The sequence below is a fragment of the Papio anubis genome, chromosome 19, assembly GCF_008728515.1.
Source record: "Papio anubis isolate 15944 chromosome 19, Panubis1.0, whole genome shotgun sequence".
NCBI lineage: Eukaryota > Metazoa > Chordata > Mammalia > Primates > Cercopithecidae > Papio > Papio anubis.
This window is the reverse complement of record NC_044994.1, coordinates 27,189,470-27,211,517: the sequence shown is the minus strand read 5'-3', so window position 1 is coordinate 27,211,517 and position 22,048 is coordinate 27,189,470. Positions and strand designations below refer to the sequence as shown.

At 38.2% G+C, this 22,048-nt stretch overlaps 1 long non-coding RNA gene across 6 annotated transcripts in view; it reads left to right on the top strand.

Moving 5' to 3' along the window:
• LOC103879667 overlaps positions 1 to 22,048 on the top strand; it is an 86,154-nt gene that overhangs the window by 22,842 nt on the left and 41,264 nt on the right. For 3 of the 6 annotated variants that reach the window (XR_002518674.2, XR_001897328.3, XR_001897327.3), the window contains 2 exons: positions 2,195 to 2,265; positions 19,149 to 19,298. This is a non-coding gene — a long non-coding RNA (uncharacterized LOC103879667). Of the gene's footprint in view, positions 1 to 2,194; positions 2,266 to 19,148; positions 19,299 to 19,429; positions 21,552 to 22,048 lie in introns of those variants that run through there. The other 3 variants (XR_004180049.1, XR_001897329.3, XR_002518675.2) reach the window with 2 other exon arrangements.

Here is a 22,048-nt window from a genome sequence, read left to right as displayed (position 1 = left end):
TTTTTTTTTTCACGATGTTTGGTTGGAGTAGAGTAGTTATTGTCTAAAAAAGTTTTCTCTTTTCTCTCCTTTCAGGCTGCTTCTTCTAGGTCTTTTGGCTAGAGAGTGCTTGCTTTTCTTGAGAGATTTTGTTTGTTTGTTTCTGGGCTGTTCAGTGTTTCTAAGCTGCTGGCTTTTCCAGCTCCAAGTCTGGAATATGTGAAGAAAAAGAAAACCCAAGAAACTTATCACTGCATCTTTCTTGAATCATGAGGTGCATAGACAGGCTGCTTTTTTTGTTCTACCTTTCAGAGTCTTTTAATGTGTATTTAATATATAATATCCAGAGATTCTAGCCGTACTTAGCAGAAGGAGTGGGGAGAAATCCGTCTTGTCCTGGACCCAGAAACTCATAGAACAGTATTCCATATTGAATATTATTTGTATTAGAATTTGGAAAACAAAGAGTTGAGGAGTTCTTTAATATATAGTTGATTTTTTTCAAGTATTCTAAAATTCTCACCAGTGGTGTTAAAATCATGTGTCCTGAAGTCACCAGAAAAATGTCAAGAACAAAGTTTAAGATATTGGATGCAAAATGTAGATGCTTTTCTACATTTTGTAAGATGATTTATTTACCAAAAGAAAAAGACAATAGAATACAAACAAAAATACCAGCTGGGTGTGCCCAGTGCTTTTTGGAATGATTACTTTCTGGGAGCTGAATAAGATAGCCCTTTGTGAAAGGAAGGGGCCTTAAAATCATTTAGAACTCCTTTCCAAAATTACACGTGCAGGGTTTTAGATAGACACACACTCATCAGTGTTGATTGGAGTTATGTAACTCATATTACCCAGGGTACTCCAGCTCGCTTTGTTAGTGTCTAATCTGGTGCCAGACTCCCCAAAGGCCCCAAATCTGACAAAGACACAGTCAAATGAAATGCAATGCTGTTTCTTTAAAAAAAAAAAAAAATGCAGTCCAAGCTGTTCTCTGTAAGTTTTAAGCTTAGATTTAATCAAGTCCAGCCAAAATTATTCCACCCAGGAGCTATTATCACATTCCTTTTTTTGAAAGCAGCTAAAACCACGGAATTGTTGGCAGTCGTATCCAATCCTTTAGGAAAGAAATATTCTTATAGCCTCGCAATTCCTAACTCTAACTTCCTTTTCCTGTTTAACATGTTTGTGAAGTTATTTGGTAAAAAAATGTTTGAGTTTTAATTTGTAAGTCTTCAATTTAGAACTTGCTGTGAATGAAAAGGATATTGACTCTGGCAGAAATAGTTTGGAAAATTTTGGTTTTTAAGGGGAATTAATGCAGACAACCACATATATATGTATGAATAAATATATATATTTATTATTATGTATGTATATTATTTCATTATATTATTTCATATATGTTTATATATACACTTAAATATATATTATATTCTTTTCCTAGCTTTATATACATTCATATATAAATATGTAACACATATATGTACACATATAAAGCTAGAAAAAGAATATAACGTATACTTTATTATATATTATAATATATATTATATTCTTTACATTCCCTAGCTTTGTATATATGTAAATCTAGAAAAATAAAACAAAAACAAAAACAAAACCCAAGATACTATGACAGTAACTTCAGACTGACTTTAAAAACCACCAGTTTTTATTTATTTAAATACTTTTTGAGCTGCAACCCCTTGAAAAACTCATAGCTGGACTGAGCCATAATCCCTTTTCTGCACATTCGTTTCTTCACCTGGTTTTTATAAATGTTTACGTGAAAGAGAAAATACTTAAAAGGTGTATATATTCTGCTTATATCTTGTCAGAAATATCTATGATTTTGTTTGGTATTTCTTTCTAATATATATGATAGCCACTTGCAATTTAATAAACAGGCACTTTTTTATTTGTATGGACAGTTCGCTCCGGGGAAGAGCTTTTGGAGCTGATCATAAATGGTACAGGATGTGCTCATTTTAAACAAAATTGAGAAATATGAAGACATGTTTTTGGCCCCTTCTTAAATCTGTACCTTGTTTCTCTCTCCTGAGTTCATCCATTTCTATCCTTGGGCCTTGTCCTGCGGGCTGATTCTACCTTCATATGGCTCTCGACAAATTTTTGCTAACATTGACTTAAGGTGGGTCTTGAAATGATTTAAGTAAGATATAGTTTTGTTTAATCTTTTTTTTTTTTTTTTAAACAGGATCGCTGGAAGATGAAAAAGCATTTTATTTTTCCTTCCACTCTGCTTTTTCCAGAAGCCGGAAGTAAAGAGTAAGTTAGCATGCCATCTAAAGGAGTGTGGCGCCCTGATCTGTGCTTGTTTGATATAGACATTAAGCTTTTTATGAATTGTGGAAGCCGTTTCTGGGAGGAAAAGGGCTCAAACCTGAACAAATCACTGGAGTCCAGCCATACAGGGCTCTCAAGGGAAAAGCTTAAGATAAAGACCTTCCCTAGTTGGGCCATCAAACCAAATCAAAAAGTGTCTGCTCATTAAATTGCAAGTGGCCATCTGCCTGCTTAATCATGTGCTTCTCTTTCTGTTGGGCTGGTTATCACCGTCTGGTCTGGCCCCTTTTACTAATTAGCCTAAGCTTGATCTTTAGGTGAACCACAGTTTAATTTTATCTGGCATGGGTTTATTTATTGTTCCATTTGGTCAAATCATTTGAGGGAAAAGAAAAAAACGTTACTATTCTATAGTTTACAAGGACTGGTTATTTAGAACCTGGATTAATATTTGGCTTTTACATTTGAATATTCCCCAATGAATTGTTTTATGCTATTCTTTTTCTCATTTTGGCAGGGAACATGGTAATGTTTACATTTATGGTTTTTTAAAGCTAGACAGTATTCTTTGTTTTTGTTTTTTTTTTTTTTTTTTTTTTAGACAGGGTCTCTCTTTGTTGCCCAGGCTAGAGTGCAGTGGCACAATCACAGTTCACTGCAATCTCCGCCTCTTGGGCTCAAGTGAATCTCCCACCTCAGCCTCCTTAGTAGCTGGGACTACAGGTGTATGCCACCACACCCGGCTATTTTTTGTATTTTTTGTAGAGATGGGGTTTCGCCATGTTGTCCAGGCTGGTCTAGAACTCCTGCGCTCAAGCGATCTTCTCGCTTCTGCCTCCCAAAGTGCTGGGATTACAGGCGTGAGCCACTGCACCTTGCCTGTTTTCTTTCTTTATTAAGCAATATATATATAATAATGGATCCAGTTATACAGTGTAAAGGCAAAGTCTAGATAACCAAAGCTAACAGTTTGCTGTGTATCTTTTTGCAATGCTTGTTCAAATACAGATAAGTGGGATGCAATAAAGATATAAATGTAACAAATAAAGCTGTATGAGAATATTTCTATAATGTAGTGGGCTGCAATGTAGGAGTAAGGGAGGGGAGCTTCTTAAGATGGAAAACTCAAAAGCTTAGAGTCAGACTTGAGCAACATTAAAAATTTAAAGTTTCTAAAGATGATCGCCAGTTTGGGAATTATTTATAGTATACTTATAAATACTGCCACTGAATCAACCAATTGTTTTAGCACCATGTACTCTTAATTTTGGTTAATAAGTCTAATTCATATAGTTCTATTTTAATAGGCTGAATTTAAGTATATATGCTGAAAGAACCATAAGACTATTTTGTATTGACTGTAAAAATCCACGAAGTAGAATTTTTAAAAACATTCTCGAGTTCGACTTGTTTTTAAAATTCGTTTTCATTCTAGATTCCATAGATAGAAGCATGTGAGGAGATCTCAGTCTAGTTCTGTGTTTGGAGAACAAATGTCTATGCCTACGATGGTCCCTTCCTGAGCACTGTCTTATTTAACTTTCCACCAGAGAAAGACAACACTGGAGGCTCCTTTTTTCCTTAGGGTTATGATCTGTACCAAGCAGCAAGATTCAGAGAAAATCATGTTTCTGCTAACAATTTACAGAAATCATAATCTAAGAATTTCTCTTAATTTTTCAAGAGTAAAAAGGGATTGTGTAAAGATTATGTAACATCATGTTGTTTTTTGGAGGTCACTTATAATTAGGATGGTAAATATTGATATTGTTTCATTGATTATGTTCCAAATTCTCCAAATTGGCCAATAGTTATACTATGTAGTTACCGTCTACTGTTCAAGCCCTTATTGAACAGTGGCTTTAATTGTAGTCATTAGTAAAAGTCTGAATCCTGGGATGGAAATACATATTCCTTTCCTAGGGATGAAAACCCCACCGATCAGCATCAACTGCGATAGTAATCAGCATATTACCAGGGAAAGTCCGTAAGCAGAGCATTTTTCTTATCCAGGTTTATTCTTTTGTTACTCAGGCTGTCATTGATATTCCAAGTAAAGTAGTATAGTTCATGCTTCTGAATTTGTTTGTGTTTGTTGAAAACCCAGTATTTGGATATTTAATTTAATTAGCACTAGATGTACATTGCCCCCTGTTTGCCTAGGTGTAGAAAAGCTAAGTGTCAGGTTGTGAGCCTCATTTTTAAGGTGAGCCTCATTGTAAGTATTTTGAGAGAGAAGCCATTCATTATTTCTTTGTTCTCTTCCCCTTAATGTTCTTCACTTAAGAGGAACTCAAGTTCAAATGAACTATGAAAAGCGAAGAACAAACACCCAAACATTTGTATACAAAATAGGAGATCAGTAAAAGTCTCCAGGAGCTTGAACAAAAAGTAATGCATTTTAAAATTTAAGTTTGAATTGGTTATGTAGAATCATAGAAATTAAAAATTAAAAAGGACATTGGAATTCATCTAATAAAACCTCCAAAAAAAAAAAAAAAAAGAAACAAACAAAATGCAGGCATGAAAAGTGATCTCTAATTCATAGAGCAAGGTGGTTTGTTTGTTTGTTTTTGAGATAGGGTCTTGCTCTATAGCCCAGGCTGGAGTACAGTGTTGTGATCTTGGCACTGCAACCTCTGCCTCCCGGATTGAAGCCATTCTTGTGCCTCAGCCTCCCTAGTAGTTGGGACAACAGGTGTGCACCACCACGCTCAGTGAAGTTTTATATTTTTAGTAGAGATGGGGTTTCACCATGTTGTCCAGGCTGGTCTTGAACTCCTGACCTCAGGTGATCCGCCCACCTTGGCATCCCAAAGGGCTGAGATTACAGGTGTGAGCGACTCTGCCTGTCCCTATAGCAGGATTTTGATAGTACAGATCAGAAGTGAAGTCAACTGCTCCTCTTGCCACTGTCCCTTATGCAATTTCAAATCATCTCTCATGGCACAGGACTTTAAATTTGGCAAGTGATAATTTTTGGCAATATATGACAGGTGTGCAAAAGAGGTAAGTTTACAAATAACTTTGGAAAATGAAGTTTTGGGTTTTGTTGTTGTTGTTGTTGTTGGTTAGTTGGTCCATTTTACTTTTAATTCAGTAGTCTGCTTTAGAGAACTCTATTGAATCTGGGAAAAGAAGGTAAGGGTGTTACAGCAGAACCTTTCCAACATTTAGGGGGCCTGGGTAAACTAGTATAAATGGAGGTCCAGGGACTGCTCCCTGCTTCTCCTGACACTCCTAGTTTATGTCCTACTGGACATAGGCCTTGTGTTCATGCAAGTGGAGACCCAGCTGGCAGCCCTAGCTCCACATCCTCTGCATCTCCCCAAACAGCCACCCCTGGCACACAGGGAAGAGGGATACATGGGCCTAGAAACTGGACTTGGGATCAATTTGGGAATTCCAGAGTCATGGGGACCTGGAGCATGTTCTAGAATGGGGGTGCCTCACCCATGTTCTAGAATGGAGGTTCCTCTCCCTGTGAAGACAAATACAGTGAGAAGAGAGTGCAAGTGGGCCAAGGGTAAGACACAGGGGATATGGAGAGTCGTTGCATTCTTTATGAGGCACATAATTAGAAACAGTTGAACTGTCTAACAATAGAGGGAAGGTTGAGGGTATCCACTTAATAAGAAATAACAAACCATTAAAACTTTAATCTTGGAGGCTATACAACAACATGGAAAATGTTCACTGTGTGTAATATCCATTATGAGATATCCAGGATGCAAAACTGAATAACAGACACTATGTGACTTTAATTACGTAAAACTTCAAGCGAAAGATCCACTCCTAGGATTTTATCCCACCAGTATCTTGCATATCTGCATAAAGATTTAGGTACTAGAATGCTTGTTGCAGTGTTATTTGTCATAGCAAAATGTACCCAATTCCTTTTATTCTGTAGGAATTGGGTAAATAAATTATGCTACATCCATACACCAAACAAATATGTAGCTGTTAGAAAGAATGAGACAGCTCTACATGCCAATATTAAATTCTCTCTAAGAAACATTTTAGGTGAAAAAAAGCAAGGTGCATGTAATACATTCCTATTGATATGAAAAGTGGGGTTTTATATATATGAAAAAATAAGACTACATGAGAATATTGCAAGTGGTAATTGCTTTAAGGTGGCAGGGATATGGGTGATGATCTTTAATTATTTCCCAAACTTTCTTTAGTGTTTCTGTGGCTTAAAAAGGGAAATTAAGGAAAAATGAAGAGCTGGAAAAATGAATGCCTAAGCAACCATGAGAGGAGGTTTCCTAAGCTCTGATCACCTCTTCCTCCGCTATTGAATTCTGTTGCTACTTAAAGTTAAGAACAGTTGTCCAGGCTGCAAGTTTTCATTGCCTCTGTTATATTCAGAGACACAGTGCTATGCTTTGGTTTCTATTAATGCAGTCATTATAGCATTGAACATGTCTGTGTATTATCATAAAGTTATGAAAAATATGGTTTCTGGACTTTATTATTAGGTTGCATGACACAGCTACGCTCAAGTGAGAAGACTGAATTCTAGAGAAATATTTGGCTTTGGCTGAGATTTCCTGACTGGTTCATTTCTGTCAGGGATTGCTGGCACAGTCTCCTGAATAAAACAAAGCATCTAAGTACTTTTCTTGGCTTTTCCAACTGAGCCTTAACTTGCATTATTTTACCTTTAGACATTTTACCTCATTTTGTACCTACACTTCTGGCTCTTGATAACAATTTGATCCTAACGGAAAAATTAAGTCAGATAACATCAACAACAAAGGGGCCTGGTACTATTTTGAGAAGCCAGGGGTATCAAGGGGATAAAATCAATTAAATCTACAGAATTTCTTTATTCTCTGTATTCTGTGAGACTTAGCAAAACTCATAACAGATCTTTATCTTTCATTAGCCTTCTTGGCTATATGGCTATACAGGAGACACTTCAAGGGCTAAGCAGCACCTGTAGAAGTGCCTGAATTATTAGTTCATGTTAGATTGCCAGTTGATGCTGGGTCCTACTCTAGTCCTTGAATTCTAATGCTTTTTATTTTTTCAAATTCTTGGTGATAATTACATAAATAAGTTGCTACTCTTTTCTTTGCACAGATGAAAAGGAAATGTTTCTAAATTGATTAAATTTTATTCCAGGTATAGGCAAATTATTTATGATTAAAGCTTCCTTAATTGGCACGTAAACTAACTTTTAACTGTGGCTTATCTCCTAAAAATATGATTCATTAAAATTGGAGAAATTCTCATGATTTGTGCATACAGTTATCATGGGCCCTTTGCGATGCTTTATTCAAATTAGTAAGTAATCAAATTGCCAAGTTTGGTTTACAACTGATGTTTTAATTAGTTTGGTATGGCAGCTTATTCATATGAAGCCACTTTATAAACCAGAAAAAGAGTGTTGTATTTTTGAATTGAATTGTTGTCTCAGATCAGAGTTCTATTGAACTTTTTCTTTTTCTTTTTTTGAAACAAGTTCTTACTCTGTCACCCAGGCTGGAGTGCAGTGGCACAATCACATCTCACTGTAACCTAGAACTCCTGGCTCAAACAATCCTCCCATCTCAGTTTCCTGAGTAGCTGGAAGTACAGCTGCGCATAATCATGCTGAGCTAATTTTGTACTTTTTGTAGGGAAGGAGGTCTCACTTTGTTGCCCAGGCTGCTCTTGAACTCCTGGCCTCAAGCAGTCCTCCACTGTCTGCCTCCTAGAGGTCTAGGATTACAGGTGTGAGCCACCACTTCAGCCTCTATTGAACTTCCTACCTTCTATTTTCCAAATTTGAAATCTCCCTCTTTATTCTAGAGAGAGCAGATTCTGTATACATATTCTTTAAACTTTGCCATTTCCCTCCTCAGGAGGTTATCAGATTGATGATGGAACCAGTAAGACATTTTGTTAGCAGAGTTCCTGATGGGTTTGAAAATTATTTATTTTTCCTTGTACAATTTGGCAGGCAGCAGAGAATGGTAGCAACAACATGGTTTTGGAAGTTAGGCCAAGATTGGAATCTTGATGTACTAATTACACTCGGCCCTCCTATATCTGTGGATTTCTCATAATGGATTCAATTAACTGCTGATGGAAAATATTTGGGAAAAAAATACAACAATAAAAAAGAATACAAATTAAAAAACTATACATTATGACAACTATTTACATAGCGCTTACATTGTATTAGCTATTGTAAGTAATAAAGTGAATATATAAAGTTGTGAAAATTGATTATACAAATTGGAGTTATGCTTTTCATAACCAACTAAACCGAAGTCGAAGGAACAGGGGAAAAAAGCACCCAGGGCACAAAGTACCTGCTGCAGGAACTGTCTTGCAAGCCCAGACGCTGAAATGACCAGCTGTAATCTTAAGACCAGCTTTAGTAGCTGCGGAATGGACCTGCCGTGACTCTAAGAGCTTTACCTAGGGCCATCACTCACCAATCACAGCTTGTCCACTCAGAAAGACCTCATTAGTGCCAATGAACTTTCTTTCGAAATGTTTTACATTTCTCTTTCCCAGTGAAACCTCAATCTTTTCTTTTGTTCTTTGGACATACTGAAGACCACCCTGGTCTGTGAGTATGCCCCGAATTGCAATTCTGTTTTTATATATATTCCCAAATAAAACCTTTCACTTAGAGATTCTTCTTTATATTTTATTATATTTTAACAAAGTGTATGGTAGGATATGTGTACGTTATATACAAATACTAGGCCAGGCATGGTGGATCATGCCTGTAATCCCAGCACTTTGGGAGGCTGAGGCAGGCGGATCACCTGAGGTCAGGAGTTTGAGACCAGCCTGGCCAACATGGTGAAACCCCGTCTCTATTACAAATACAAAAATTAGCTGGGCGTGGTGGTGGCCACCTGTAATTCCAGCTACTTGGGAAGCTGAGGCTGGAGAATCGCTTCAACCCAGGAGGTGAGGCTGCAGTGAGCCGAGATGGCATTATTGCACTCCAGCCTGGGTGACAAGTGAAACTACATCTCAAAAAAAAAAAAAAAAAAAAAAGTGCATCATTTTTTATAAGGGACTTGAGCATCCTTGGATTTTAGTATTTACAGAGGATATTCCCCATGAATATCCAGGAAGAACTGTGCTAGTTACTTTGACATAGAGGGCCAAGTGTACTAGTTACTTTATACTACACAATTGTGTAGTGTACTACACGATTGCTTTAAACATAAAGGAGTCATAATAATCTTTATCCTGCTATGGAGCTGTGAGTCATGATAACAGGGAATACATAAAGTTGCTCAGGCAGTGCCTGGTATCTGCAATTTTCAATTTGACCTTTAATTCAATATAAGTAAATCTTCCAGATGACTTCTTAATGAAAGGATACATCATAGAATATTTTACTACAGTAAAATAATAATTGATATTTTGTCATCAGGTAGCCTCTCTCACTCTGTACTTCTTCCTATCTGTTATATCATAATGATGATTAATATTTCTTACTATACCCCTAGGCCCAGAGGATCTTTCCAAATGATTAAAATATAGGGTAATCATATAATTTCATCTTTAAGCACTTTTGTTATGTTCTAATTCCATAAAAAGAAGTAATTCAATTAATTGAATTTCCTTTTGGTTACAGGCAAAAAGTCCACAGTTTAAATCCACATATTATGTTTAACAATGATAAATATATATATGGAAAATGTCTATTGACTAGAATACCTTTTTTTGTAATCATGCCAGATAGCCAGCACATTGAAAATTGTTGTTATGAATAACATAAAAATAGCACCCATCATTCAGTGCTTACTCTATGCCATGCTCCATGTATTTCTCATCAAATCTCATTTAACATTAACTCACACCATGCAGAATGTAGTATTGTCCCTGTTTCACAGATTAAGAAACTCGGAGAGGTTAAGTAAATTGCTCGAGGTCACATAGGAAGTAGGTGGCAGAACCTAGACTTGAATTCGTAGCCACCTTAAGCCAAAACTTGGTCTCTTAACTACCATGCAATTCTAGACTGCCTTTCATATCTAGGTTTTTTTTTTTTTGTTTGTTTGTTTGTTTGTTTTTTTATGCCCTGTGGTCAAACCCTTTCTCTCTGAAAGTTTCTATGTTAGGAAAACGAATTGTGCCTTATTATTATATGTGTTGTAATATACAAGTCAAGACTATTTCAACAGGAGGGAAAAATGTACTGGCATAGCAAAACAACACCACATTCTTGAGGTTGATGGAGCAGAAAGTCACACTGTTTTTAATGTCATTGTTAAAGACATGGGGACTTAGCAGTGTGAAAGTCTATTGTGAGCCATCTCCCTGTGTCATGGCCAGGGTGTAGTCATGGAAAGGGTACATTTCACTTCAGTAGAAATAAAAGCGAACAATGGGAGTGCCTGCTGGTCACCTCTGCAGAGAGATGGCCTGGCAACGTTAGCCTGCGACTGAGAAGGATTCTAATCTGCCAGAAAGAAACCCTTAAAGTTGGCAGCCGTCTAGACCTGTTGCATGTGTGGCATGTGTGCTTTTGTCTGGGTGGAGGGTCCGTAGTGTTTGTCAAATTATGGCATCCACAAACAAAATAATGTTGAGAACTAGCTTATCTACATGTAGACTTACAACAGTAATTTTAAAAGATATAGTTTAAATACATAACTGAAGATAATTTATGAGGATGCATTTATGTGTGGTTTTGTGTTCGGCACTTTGAATAAAGAGAAGTTGATGGGCAATATTGCCTAAAGGTTAAGAGCAGTGGGGTTCAGGAGTCAAAACTTAGGTTTCAATCATTATCACTGTCCCACCCATTTCTTTCTTTCTTTTTTTTTTTTGAGACGGAGTCTCGCTCTGTCGCCCAGGCTGGAGTGCAGTGGCCGGATCTCAGTTCACTGCAAGCTCCGCCTCCCGGGTTCATGCCGTTCTCCTGCCTCAGCCTCCCAAGTAGCTGGGACTACAGGCGCCCGCCACCTCGCCCGGCTAATTTTTTGTATTTTTTAGTAGAGACGGGGTTTCACCGTGTTAGCCAGGATGGTCTCGATCTCCTGATCTTGTGATCCGCCCGTCTCGGCCTCCCAAAGTGCTGGGATTACAGGCTTGAGCCACCGCGCCCGGCCTGTCCCACCCATTTCTATCTTAACTTGTAAGGGTCAGATTCCTCTTCTGTACAATAGGGATAATAATATGTACCTCTCTGGGTTGCTGTGGGGATTATATGAGGGAGCTGAATTATCTGTATAAAGAAAACATAAATTGTCCAAACAAAGCAAAGAGTATGACATTCATTCCTAGGTACTCAGTAAATGATTATAATCAGAGCCCCATATTCTTTATTTTAAAAATTAAAACAGCTTAAATAATCCCTCCGATATCCAGGGCACACAGAAAACAGCAAAAAGATTAAATTAGTTTAAGTTAAGGAAAGTGAGTTTTCAGCAAAATCAAAGTGGGAAATGGGAAGAAAAGGCGGCTCGTAGGTGGTATTTGAAGAAGCTCTCCAAGTCACAATGAGAAGGCTTGATAGAGAAGCAAAGCTGATCAAGCAGCTGCAGGATGTGTTTGATACAACACTGCTTCTGAGGCACCTCAGATGCAAGAGTAGGTCACAGTCTGAACCATGTTCGGATGCTCCAAGGTTTAATTATGTAAATGACTTCTCCAGGGGATATTCCAGCTGCTTGCAAAGCCACTTCAGCCATGCTTCATTTATCACAGTCATGAACACACAAGAGCCTTCATATTGAAAAATGTATTAGTCTATAATGGGAGTTGGGAGATGGAAAGGAAGGGCTTGATAACTGAAAGTGCTGCGGAGCTTCCATTGCTTTCACAGCAGTTACAAAATGGGCAGGTACAATCCTTGACCTCGAGCAAGACAAAGACTTCGAAATGAAGTCTTCCTCGGCCTGCTTTAAATGAAGGTGTTCGTGTAAAAGAAAGAAATGCTTTCCCTATAAAATTAATATTTTCCAGAGAGCAGTTGAAATGACAAAGTATTTTAAATGATCATCGGCAATCTTCAACAACTGAAGACACAGCCAGGCGTGGTGGTGTGTGCCTATAGTCCCAGCTACTTTGGAGGCTAAAGCTGGAGGATCCCTTGAACCAGGAGTTCGAGACCAAGAGTTCTCTTTATGGTGCCTGGGCACCTCAAATGAATCGAAAATGAAAACGAAACAAAAAAAAGTGAAGACAGAAGATATTTTCAACTATCTATTTTTTTTTCTTCTTTTAAAGAAATTTAATTTAATTTCATTATGTTGTCCAGACTGGTTTCCAACTCCTGGCCTAAAGCGATCTGCCTATCTCTGCCTCCAGAGTGTTGGGATTACAAGCATGAGCCACTGAGCCAGGCCACAGCTAGCTATTTTCTTAGTATAACAATGCATATTACATTTCCTAGCACAGCGTCTGGCACATAGTAGGCCTCATATGTTTTCTCCTCCTCCACTCTTTCATATCTTTCCTATTCGATGAAAACTTCAGAGCTTATTAGGAACCCAGGTCACAATACCACAGTGGTGTTTTCTAATGAATGACAAGACACATTTGCATGATAAAATATCCTCGTTTTGTTTTTTAACTTACAAAAAAGGTCCTGCATAAGATTTGTGGGCCCCTTAGGGTCAAGCATTCTCTGTTCTCACAAGACATAAAAGCTGAAGCTTTTTAACAAATAGAAACAGTGGATTTTCTTTGCTCTGCAGTAAAGGCCAGAGAAAAGTTTATGGACTTGTCCTTAGGTTTTATGAATGGGATGTGAAAACACCCACTTCCCCTTCTCAGAGGCTGTTTCAGAGAATAACCTCTTTTCTCATTCTACTTATGTTCTAAAGCCTTGCACAAAGCTAGTAATTTATAATTGCTGATTTGACTGAATGTATAATCTCAATCTTAAAGCATTTCAAGTTCTTTCTGGCAACCGCAGGGAGTTTCCAAGTTCCAAAAGGGAATGTTCAGTTTACTTTCATCTTTAATTATCTAGGATGGTGGTTTTAATCCTACTGAAAGAGGTAAGTGTCAATCAAAAGACAAATTCCGATGGTAAGATAGGGTGGTGAGGGAAGACCAAGTCATGCAGAATGCTAGGTAAGCAGCACTTTACAATTCAACTCCTGTCCTCAGTGCTATCAGAATATCAATAGTTAGGATTTGTTTACTTTTTTCAGATTTACAAGAGATAAATTCCAAACCTCACCATGGTATCCCCTTACTTAAGATGACAAAGTTCATCTGTTTTCATTCAGATGAACCATACTTTTGGGTTATAGGAGAACTTTGGGTAAATCTCTTTCTCCCTCCTAGTTTATAAACAACAGATATTTTTTCTCACAGTCCTGGATGCTGGGAAGTCTGAGATCAAGATGCCTGCAGATCTGGGTCTGGTGAAGGCTACTTCCTAGTTCATAGATGGCACCTTCTAGCTATGTCCTCACATGATGAACGGGCCTGCATTTTTATTTCTATAGTCATTAATTTTACCTGAAATATGGCAAGTTTCTAGTGTCTTCTCTTGTTTTTTAAATAACATGTTTTGGTAGCATAATATTATCCTAAATTATTTCTTAGGCAACACAGTAACATCTTGACTTATAGCAAATTGAGAAAAGGTGCTGGATAAAGCTCCAGAGCCCATTACAAGGCATCTGAGAACCTCCAAATACCAGGGTAGACTTGGAAACCTCAGAATCTCCTTGTATTTCTTTTCTAGAAGTCTAACAAGGGATTAGAGTCAACCTGGGACCTCAAGAACAATCTGCTCTGGGTACCAGCCAGAGTTGAAGAACCTGGAAGGGCAGATGAATTTTTGCAAACTCTAGCACAGTTTAAAACCTCACAGGAGAGGGTGGCAAGCTGTGGTCTCTGAGATCTGATTGCCAGGGTTTGCATTCTAGCTCTGCCACTTACTAGTTGCACAACCTTGGGAAAGTTACTCAACCTTTCTGTGCCTAAGTTTTCTCATCTATGAAATTGGGGAGATAATAATAGCAGAGCTGTTTTGAGGATGGAATTATTTTTAAAAAGCTCAGTTGAGCTTGACACATAGTAACTGTGTATGTTTACGAGGGACGATCCCAGAGAAGAGAGGGATCAATATAGTCTCAAGCAGGAGTTGTTAAACTGTGGCACACAGGCCAAAGCTGGCCTGCCATGCATTTTATGTAAATAAAGTTTTATTGGAACACTCCTATGCCTGTTCATTTATGTATTGTCTATGGTTGTTTTTTGTGATACAAAAGCAGAGTTTAGTAGCTGTGACAGAGACTGTATGGCCTGTAAAACTTAAAATAGCTACTATTTGGCCCTTTACAGAAAAAGTTTGCAGGCTCTGAACTATAGTCTTCCTTCTGTTGCATTGGTATGTAGTATATTTTCTTTATTCAATAGTAAATGTGTTTGCCACAGATCTGGCAAAAGTATTTCCAGCTACTCTTTCCCTCTGCAAATGCCTGAGAGTCTGTAGGTCATGAAACTCCCATGAAGCAGCACATTGTACCACCAATGAAGCTGACAGGCTGCCCAGTGTCACAGAATGAATTGTGACTGAATCTTTTGTGGTGGTACTGTGGACCATTGAGACTAATATGAAAATTACCTTCTGAGCATTTATGCAAGATAATTTAATTTTAGAGCTCATAAACAAGATCAGAGTTATGTGGTTTAACAAAAGGTCTCCTTATGTGTATGTGTGCTTGCCAAAAACATGATGAAATCCTGGAACATGGGAAACTGAACATGCACTTTTAGATTTACATGTGGCAAACAGAATTGACTAGTGTATCTGTTCGTAAATATTACTGCTGCTATTAAGAGGCACTTGGGAAACATGGACAGTTCTATTAAATATAAAAACGATCTCCTCCTTCACTATGGGGCCCCCATTCCAATAAATACACCCACGCCGAAGTCTTTAAAAAGTCTTTTTCTTTTTAAAATTTTATGTTCCATAATAAACATACTTATCTTTCTCCCGACAACTTGCCTATTCATTTGAACTTGTCCTGGTTCCTACTGAATGCCCATTTCCAATAGGGACTCCTATCTTGAGGCTGCTCTTGCATCATGTCTTACAGAGGCTCTAAAAGCATAGTGGTGCACAAAAACAGTTTAGTATGTGCTAGTCCTGGGCTAAACATTAAATTTGATGTATTTGCCCAACTTTTCTAGGTAAGTTTAAAGTTAAAAACAGTCTTTTTTTTTCTTTCAACCAATTTGAAAACACTAGGTTAGGTCCTACGTACATGCCAACTGGAAAATAATCACTAGAGGAAAAAAGACTTGACTTAACATAAAGATATTGAGAGACGCATAACCACTCAACAATGAACTGATAATTAGGGACTTGTTTTGTTAGCCTTGAGAACTGATAGTAAATGGGATCAGTTACCAGTTTCATTCAGCAAGGACTTATGTAGAACAGACTCTATGCAAAGCATGTTTGGCCTTGCTTTTTTATATTGGATTAGATATATTGGAACCAAAGTGCCAATAGCGGCCTGTAAGACTCAAGTAAATATATTTTATCAGTTTTAGTTCCCTAAAATAATATACAGAATGTAAGCACTTAATCACTATAAATATGATAACGTATAAAAAAAGGATGGTATCATCTTTTAAGAAATTATATTGTAGAAAACCTCACTTATAATTAAATGCAGCAGATCAAAATAAGGTATTTTTTTCACTTACAGATTGGAAAAGATAAAAAAGAGCTCAATAATATGCCATGTGTTGGGTGTGAGGGGAAGTGACTGCTCGCAGACACCGTTGATGGAGGTTCAAATTTGGGGCAATTTGGCAGTATATACATACATGTATTTCTTTGACTCAGCAGTTCTATTTCTAGGAGTTTGTTATATGGATATACTCACACATGTACAAAGATATATTTACAAGACTGTTCATTGCAGCATTGTTATAACAATAAAAACCTGTTATAACAACAAAGTCTATAATGTATCTGTTGTGGATTAAATTATGTGTACTTTAGAATGTGACTGTATTTGGAGGTAAGGCCTTTTAAGAGGCATTTAGGCTTAAGTGAGGTCATAAGGATGAGGCTTTAATCCAATATGGCCACTATCCTTAAAAGAAAGAGGAAGAGACAGCAGAAGCTACTTTGCCATTCAATATTCTAAAAAATTTGAACATGAATATTCACAGCAGTCTTTATTTTACTGCTTAGATTCTCACAAAAGAAAGAAAACCAAGTCCTAGACAATTGAGACCTAGAAAGGAAAAACATGCCATTTTTTTCTGAAAGATCAAATTTCAGTGGAAATTATTGATTTTATAAGTATTTATTAATATTTAAACTGATAATTCCATCCATAATATAAAATATAATATGACTTAGAAAGGAATAAAGTAATACAAAGAAGGTGTAAGGAAATGATTTAACAGAGACCCTAATTCCAGGGACCTCACCTTATACTGGTAATACTAGAGTCCAGTTAATTTTATCCTAGAGCATGACCACCTAAGACTCTGAAATAACTTAGTGGGGAGTTTCACCTTGTGGTTGAGAGCATGACTTGTAGAATCAGACTATATTAGGGTCCTAGCTGGAATCAACAGATGCATTCAAATTATTTTAATTTATGAGAGATTTAATTCACAGACTATATATAAGGATGGAGTGAAATCACATTGGATGGTGCAGAACCTCAGAGCTAGCAAATAGCTGTTACTGCCTCTGACTTGAAGTGGTGAAGGAGTGGAGAGACTGGTTCCTGGAATTTGAGGGAGAGAGTCTTGTAGAGAGTGCCATCTTGGGAAGCATATTGGTCTTCAGTTGAGGGACATAGACAGCTTGAGGTGACTCCACAGCAGGGAAGCCCAGGGAATAAGAACCTCAGCCTCTGATCTCCTGATTGGCTCCCATTGGATGAATCAACTGGAATCCAGAAGGAAGGACACTGACACCCACGGATGCAGTTTATAGAGGTCGACCACCTGGCACTGCAGTTAGGTGCAGAGTGAACCTGGCAAATGAAGAGGTCGGCACACTGACCCATCTGAATTTGAATCACAGCTTTACTAATTCTTAGCCATGTACCTTTGGGCAAGGTAGTCAGTCATTACACACTTATTTCCTCATATGTAAAATGGTGTTGATAATCCTATCCCAAGGGGTTGTTGTAAGGATTAAAAGAACTAATTTATATAAAGCCTTTGGTATGAGGCTTCACTCATAGCAATGATCAATACATGCTGGCCACTTCAGTGTCATCTTTGTTGTAATCAGCTCATCAAATCCTCCAACGATCATATTTTTAACACATGCCTGCTTTGATCTTAGTCTCAGAAGGATCTATTGACTAAGACAAAGATTCCCCTGAGGGGCTGTTTTGATCTCTTGCAGAGGGGAAGTAGCAGCTAGTGCTGTCGCTTTGCCTAGCATTGTGCCCAGTCAGCTAAATCTTGGAAGCCCTAATTTGATTCCTATTAGAGGCCTGACAATTGACAAAATGATATTACTCACCTTTTTTGTTTTTGATTTTTCATTTCCATGAATACATTATATTGTCAGAGGGTGACAATGTTAATATCTACTTGATGGTAATAATTTCTGGAAAGCACATGAGACACAGAATACCACCATGGTAGGCAAAAGCACAGTGACTTTTATACATTAGCTGCCAGGATTCTTGACACCGTTTCTGAAAAACTGTGTGGTGGACTATTTCTGGAACCTAACCATGGATAGTTCATTTTATTTTTGTTTAGAAATATGATGTTTTAAACATGACTTTGGAAAAAACATCTGTGCATCTCATCATAAGCCACAAAATGAGTAGAACATAAAATTTTGTTGAATGGGAAAGCATTAACTTCTCAACAGTGTATACAGCTTAATCTGCAATAGAAAGAAAATACGTGAGAAAAATGTCTTACAGTAACATGTCTTCATAAAATTGTGATTTCTTAGGTTGTGGTGGTTATTTTTATCCTAAAAACCATCCACCAAAACATTAATTTTGGAACATGTAAGATGAGCCCATGAACACTGCATTTTAGCTACTTATTACATACACTCAATTTTTCCATTATAAACAACAGGCCCTTTCTGTGTTTCTTTCAGTTTGATTCTCTCTTCTTATAATATGAAAGTGTCTCCACTGAAATTTGGTCAATGTGGCCAGCCAAATTAGGGACTCACTTTTCTGTGTTTTGGGATTCCATTTATCGGTACCTTCTTACCTGTTCATCACTGTAGGAGGAGCATTCAGCCCAGAGATTCTCAGCTCTCTCTCATTTGGCAACACTTTGGCCTGTCATCAGTTCCCATAAGAAATGCCAAGAACAAAGTAGTTTTACCCTGAAGAACAAACTCAATGCATTTCAGGAATAGAGCCTTTAACACGTGATTGTAAGGCATTCTGATTACCGCAGGTCCTTTCTGGAATGAAATCCAGCATAGAGAAATAAACTAATACACTAGAAAAAGAATGTTAGAATTTCTTTGTGTCTGTGGGGCATTGATTTAATTATTTCCAATAGTGTTCTGTGGAGAATGTTTTTCTGTTTCCAGAATAATTAAAAATTACCACTGAAATTTTGCCATCTTCACATCGATTTAGGTAACGAAACAGCTATGAGATCTTCATTGGAAGCAGTGTTTACAACCTTTCCTTAATTTTTTAAAATTTAAAAATTTTTGTAGATTCAAGGGTTACATGTGCGGTTTGTTACATGGATATATGATATGATGGTGAGGTGTGGGCTCCTAGTGTACCTGTCACCCAAATAGTGAACATTGTACCCAATTGGTAACTTTTTAACCCTTTCCCCCTTCCTACCCCACCCCCCACTTTGGAGTCCCCAGTGTCTATTATTTCCCCCTGTACATCCATCAGCTTTTCTTTTTTGATGATATATTTGGTGCCTCTGCCACTCAGCAGCTGTGATCAACTGGGCCATGATGGAATGACTTTCTGCCATGAATATTCAGGGAGACTTCGCCTGTGCCATGGAGGTTTATGATGGATGGGGGGAGCAGGAAGAGCCTGGGATCTTTAGGACCTCGAAGGGAATGGATCGATAGTCGGGTAAGTGAATTATTTTCCAGTGTCATAATAGTGAGGTTTCTTTATATTGCTTTGTGACATTTTCATTGCTCCTTGGATTCTTGATTCTGGAGGAGGAACAAAAGGGTTTTGTTTTGTTTTGTTTGTGCCAGATCTCCTTGAGTTAGACATGGCCCATTGGCAGAATGGAGGCTGCACTTGAACTGGGTTCTGAAATTGGATGGGAGCCACTCTACGTGGGTTTTAAAATCAGGTTTCTGGGTCTGTTGGTTCTTCCTCCATCTGGGTTGTCCCCCATTCAGAGCTTGGCAAGGGTAAGATTTTGTTCTGTATCCCTAAGCTTCTGTGACAACAATATCCTAGGATATCTCCACCCTCCTTCGTACCTTCAGACTGTTACTACAACTGTTTGAATCTCTCTTATAGTAAGAAAATAATCCCACTGAAATTTTGATCAATCTGGCCAGCCAAATCAGAGACTTACTTTTCTATGTTTTGGGATTCCATCCATTAGCACATTGTTATCTGTTCATCACCGTAATAAGGGCAGTCAGCCCAGAGATTCTCTGCTGCTCTCAGCACCCTTGGATTAATGTAAGTCCACATCTTCCCTGCTAGGAGGAGGGCAATTGAAGAAGGAAGTATTTTAATTTTATATTAATTTTTAATTTCAGAGAGTAGTAATACATTGCCTTTATTAGAATTTTTAAGGGATACATTACCCACTTTCTTTTTTCACTTTAAACAGTAATGTCAGAATAATATAAGGAAAAATATAAAGATTAGCAATAAAAGTGTGTTTGGCTATTGCAGAATTCTTTTTCTAAAAATTCAGGGCACTTTTTATAACATAATTTCGTATAATGTCACATTTTAAATAAAATCCTATGTCAGTCCCCTCCCCTGCCCCTGCAATGCGTGCACGCACACACACACTCACACACACACACACACACACACACACACAATCATCTGCCAAAGGGGAAATCCACTTTGTCCTTAGAAATGGTGGTGGTTTGGTTAACTAAAAATTGAGTCTCATCCACTGTCAGAGCACCAATGTTGTGGAAAATCAACTCCAGAACAGCATGGAGATATTTCCCAAGTTCACTAAAGTCTTTTGTTTGTTTGTAATGGAAATCTATCATAGTGACAAAAGCAATCTCCAAACTGTGAATTGATTTTGTTCCAGAAATTCACGTGAAAGCTAGTTGTCAGCACTCAGAACTCATTTTTCCATATAAGCAATGTTATAGGGTTAGTTCCTTTCCCAGGCTGGCTCCTAAAAGCTTACTTAACACATGCGCAGTTGAACAATGCTGCTCTAAACTCACAGATTATTGGTACTTGAGAGGTTGTCAGAGATCTTCAAATTTAGTAACACTATTAAACTGTACAAAGGATCAGAGAGGTTAAGGCTGTTGCTTAGGGTTATCCAGCAAAGGCAAGACCAGATCCACATATCCTGACTTTCAAGTCAGTGACCTTTCCACTATACTGTAATTTGTAGAACTGGGCCACTGTTTACCACCTTATATTGGTAAAAAGGTTGCTTGTGAGTAGGTATATATCACTTTAGCACTTAGAAAATACTTTCCCATATATTAGGCTCACAGAGTCTTCACTATAATCCTATGAAGACAGTAGAGGAGATCCTGTTCCCATTTTTAAAGGTAAAGACACTGAAGCTTCAGGAGGTTAAATCAATTGCCCACAGCCACACAATTAGTAAGTAGGGCTCCAACCCAGCTCTTCTGAGCCTGAGGACAGTGTCCACTCCGCTCCTGACCTGCGGCAGCAGTGCAGCCCTCAGGGCTTCACACAGGGTGTCCATGCAGGGAACAGCCTGGCTGGGCAGGTGGGAGGCTGGGTCAGTCATGGAGATGGGTGGGATCTGCCAAGGGGGGCTGCAGTGTTGATGGGGCTGAAGGTACAAGGAAAGGGCCTGGGAGTGAAGATCCAGGGCTCTGGTGGTTGTACCGCTTAGGGTAGTTTTCAACATCACAATGGGAGGTTGGGAGTTAGTGGTTCTCCCACTTGTTAACTAACTTAACAAGTTAAGTGAGTGGTAGGAGCTTGAAATAATGGCAAAGTGGGTGAGATGTGCATATTGCTTATATGGTCACATTTGTGTATATATGTTGTACATATGTTTATGTCACTTTTCCTTAGAAACTTCCTATTCAGGGCTGGGCGCGGTGGCTCATGCCTCTAATCCCAGCACTTTGGGAGGCAGAGGCGGGCGGATCACGAGGTCAGGAGATCGAGACCATCCTGGCTAACAGGGTGAAACCCCGTCTCTACTAAAAATACCAAAAAATTAGCTGGGCGTGGTGGCGGTGCCTGTAGTCCAGCTACTCTGGAGGCTGAGGCAGGAGAATGGCGTGAACCCAGGAGGCGGAGCTTGCAGTGAGCCGAGATGGCACCACTGCACTCCAGCCTGGGGAACCGAGCGAGACTCTGTCTCAAAAAAAAAAAAAAAAAAAACTGCTTATACATAAAGATCATCTTTAACAGATCATCTGGCATATGGTTGATATTTTTTTGAAAAATTTTCTAAACTGATAAATTTATAATTGTATGTATGACAGAGCAAATCTCTTGGGGGGGGGGAAAAGTCCCCTGAAAAAGAGAAAGAAAAACTCATTCATAACAGTGCACCTTTACACTGATGTGTGTTCCTGCTGATGTAACACGGTGCTCCACGCATCATCATGCTGGTTAAGAATGCTGGTAGGAGCCTGTGTGGGTTTAGGGGTATGCTATGAGGA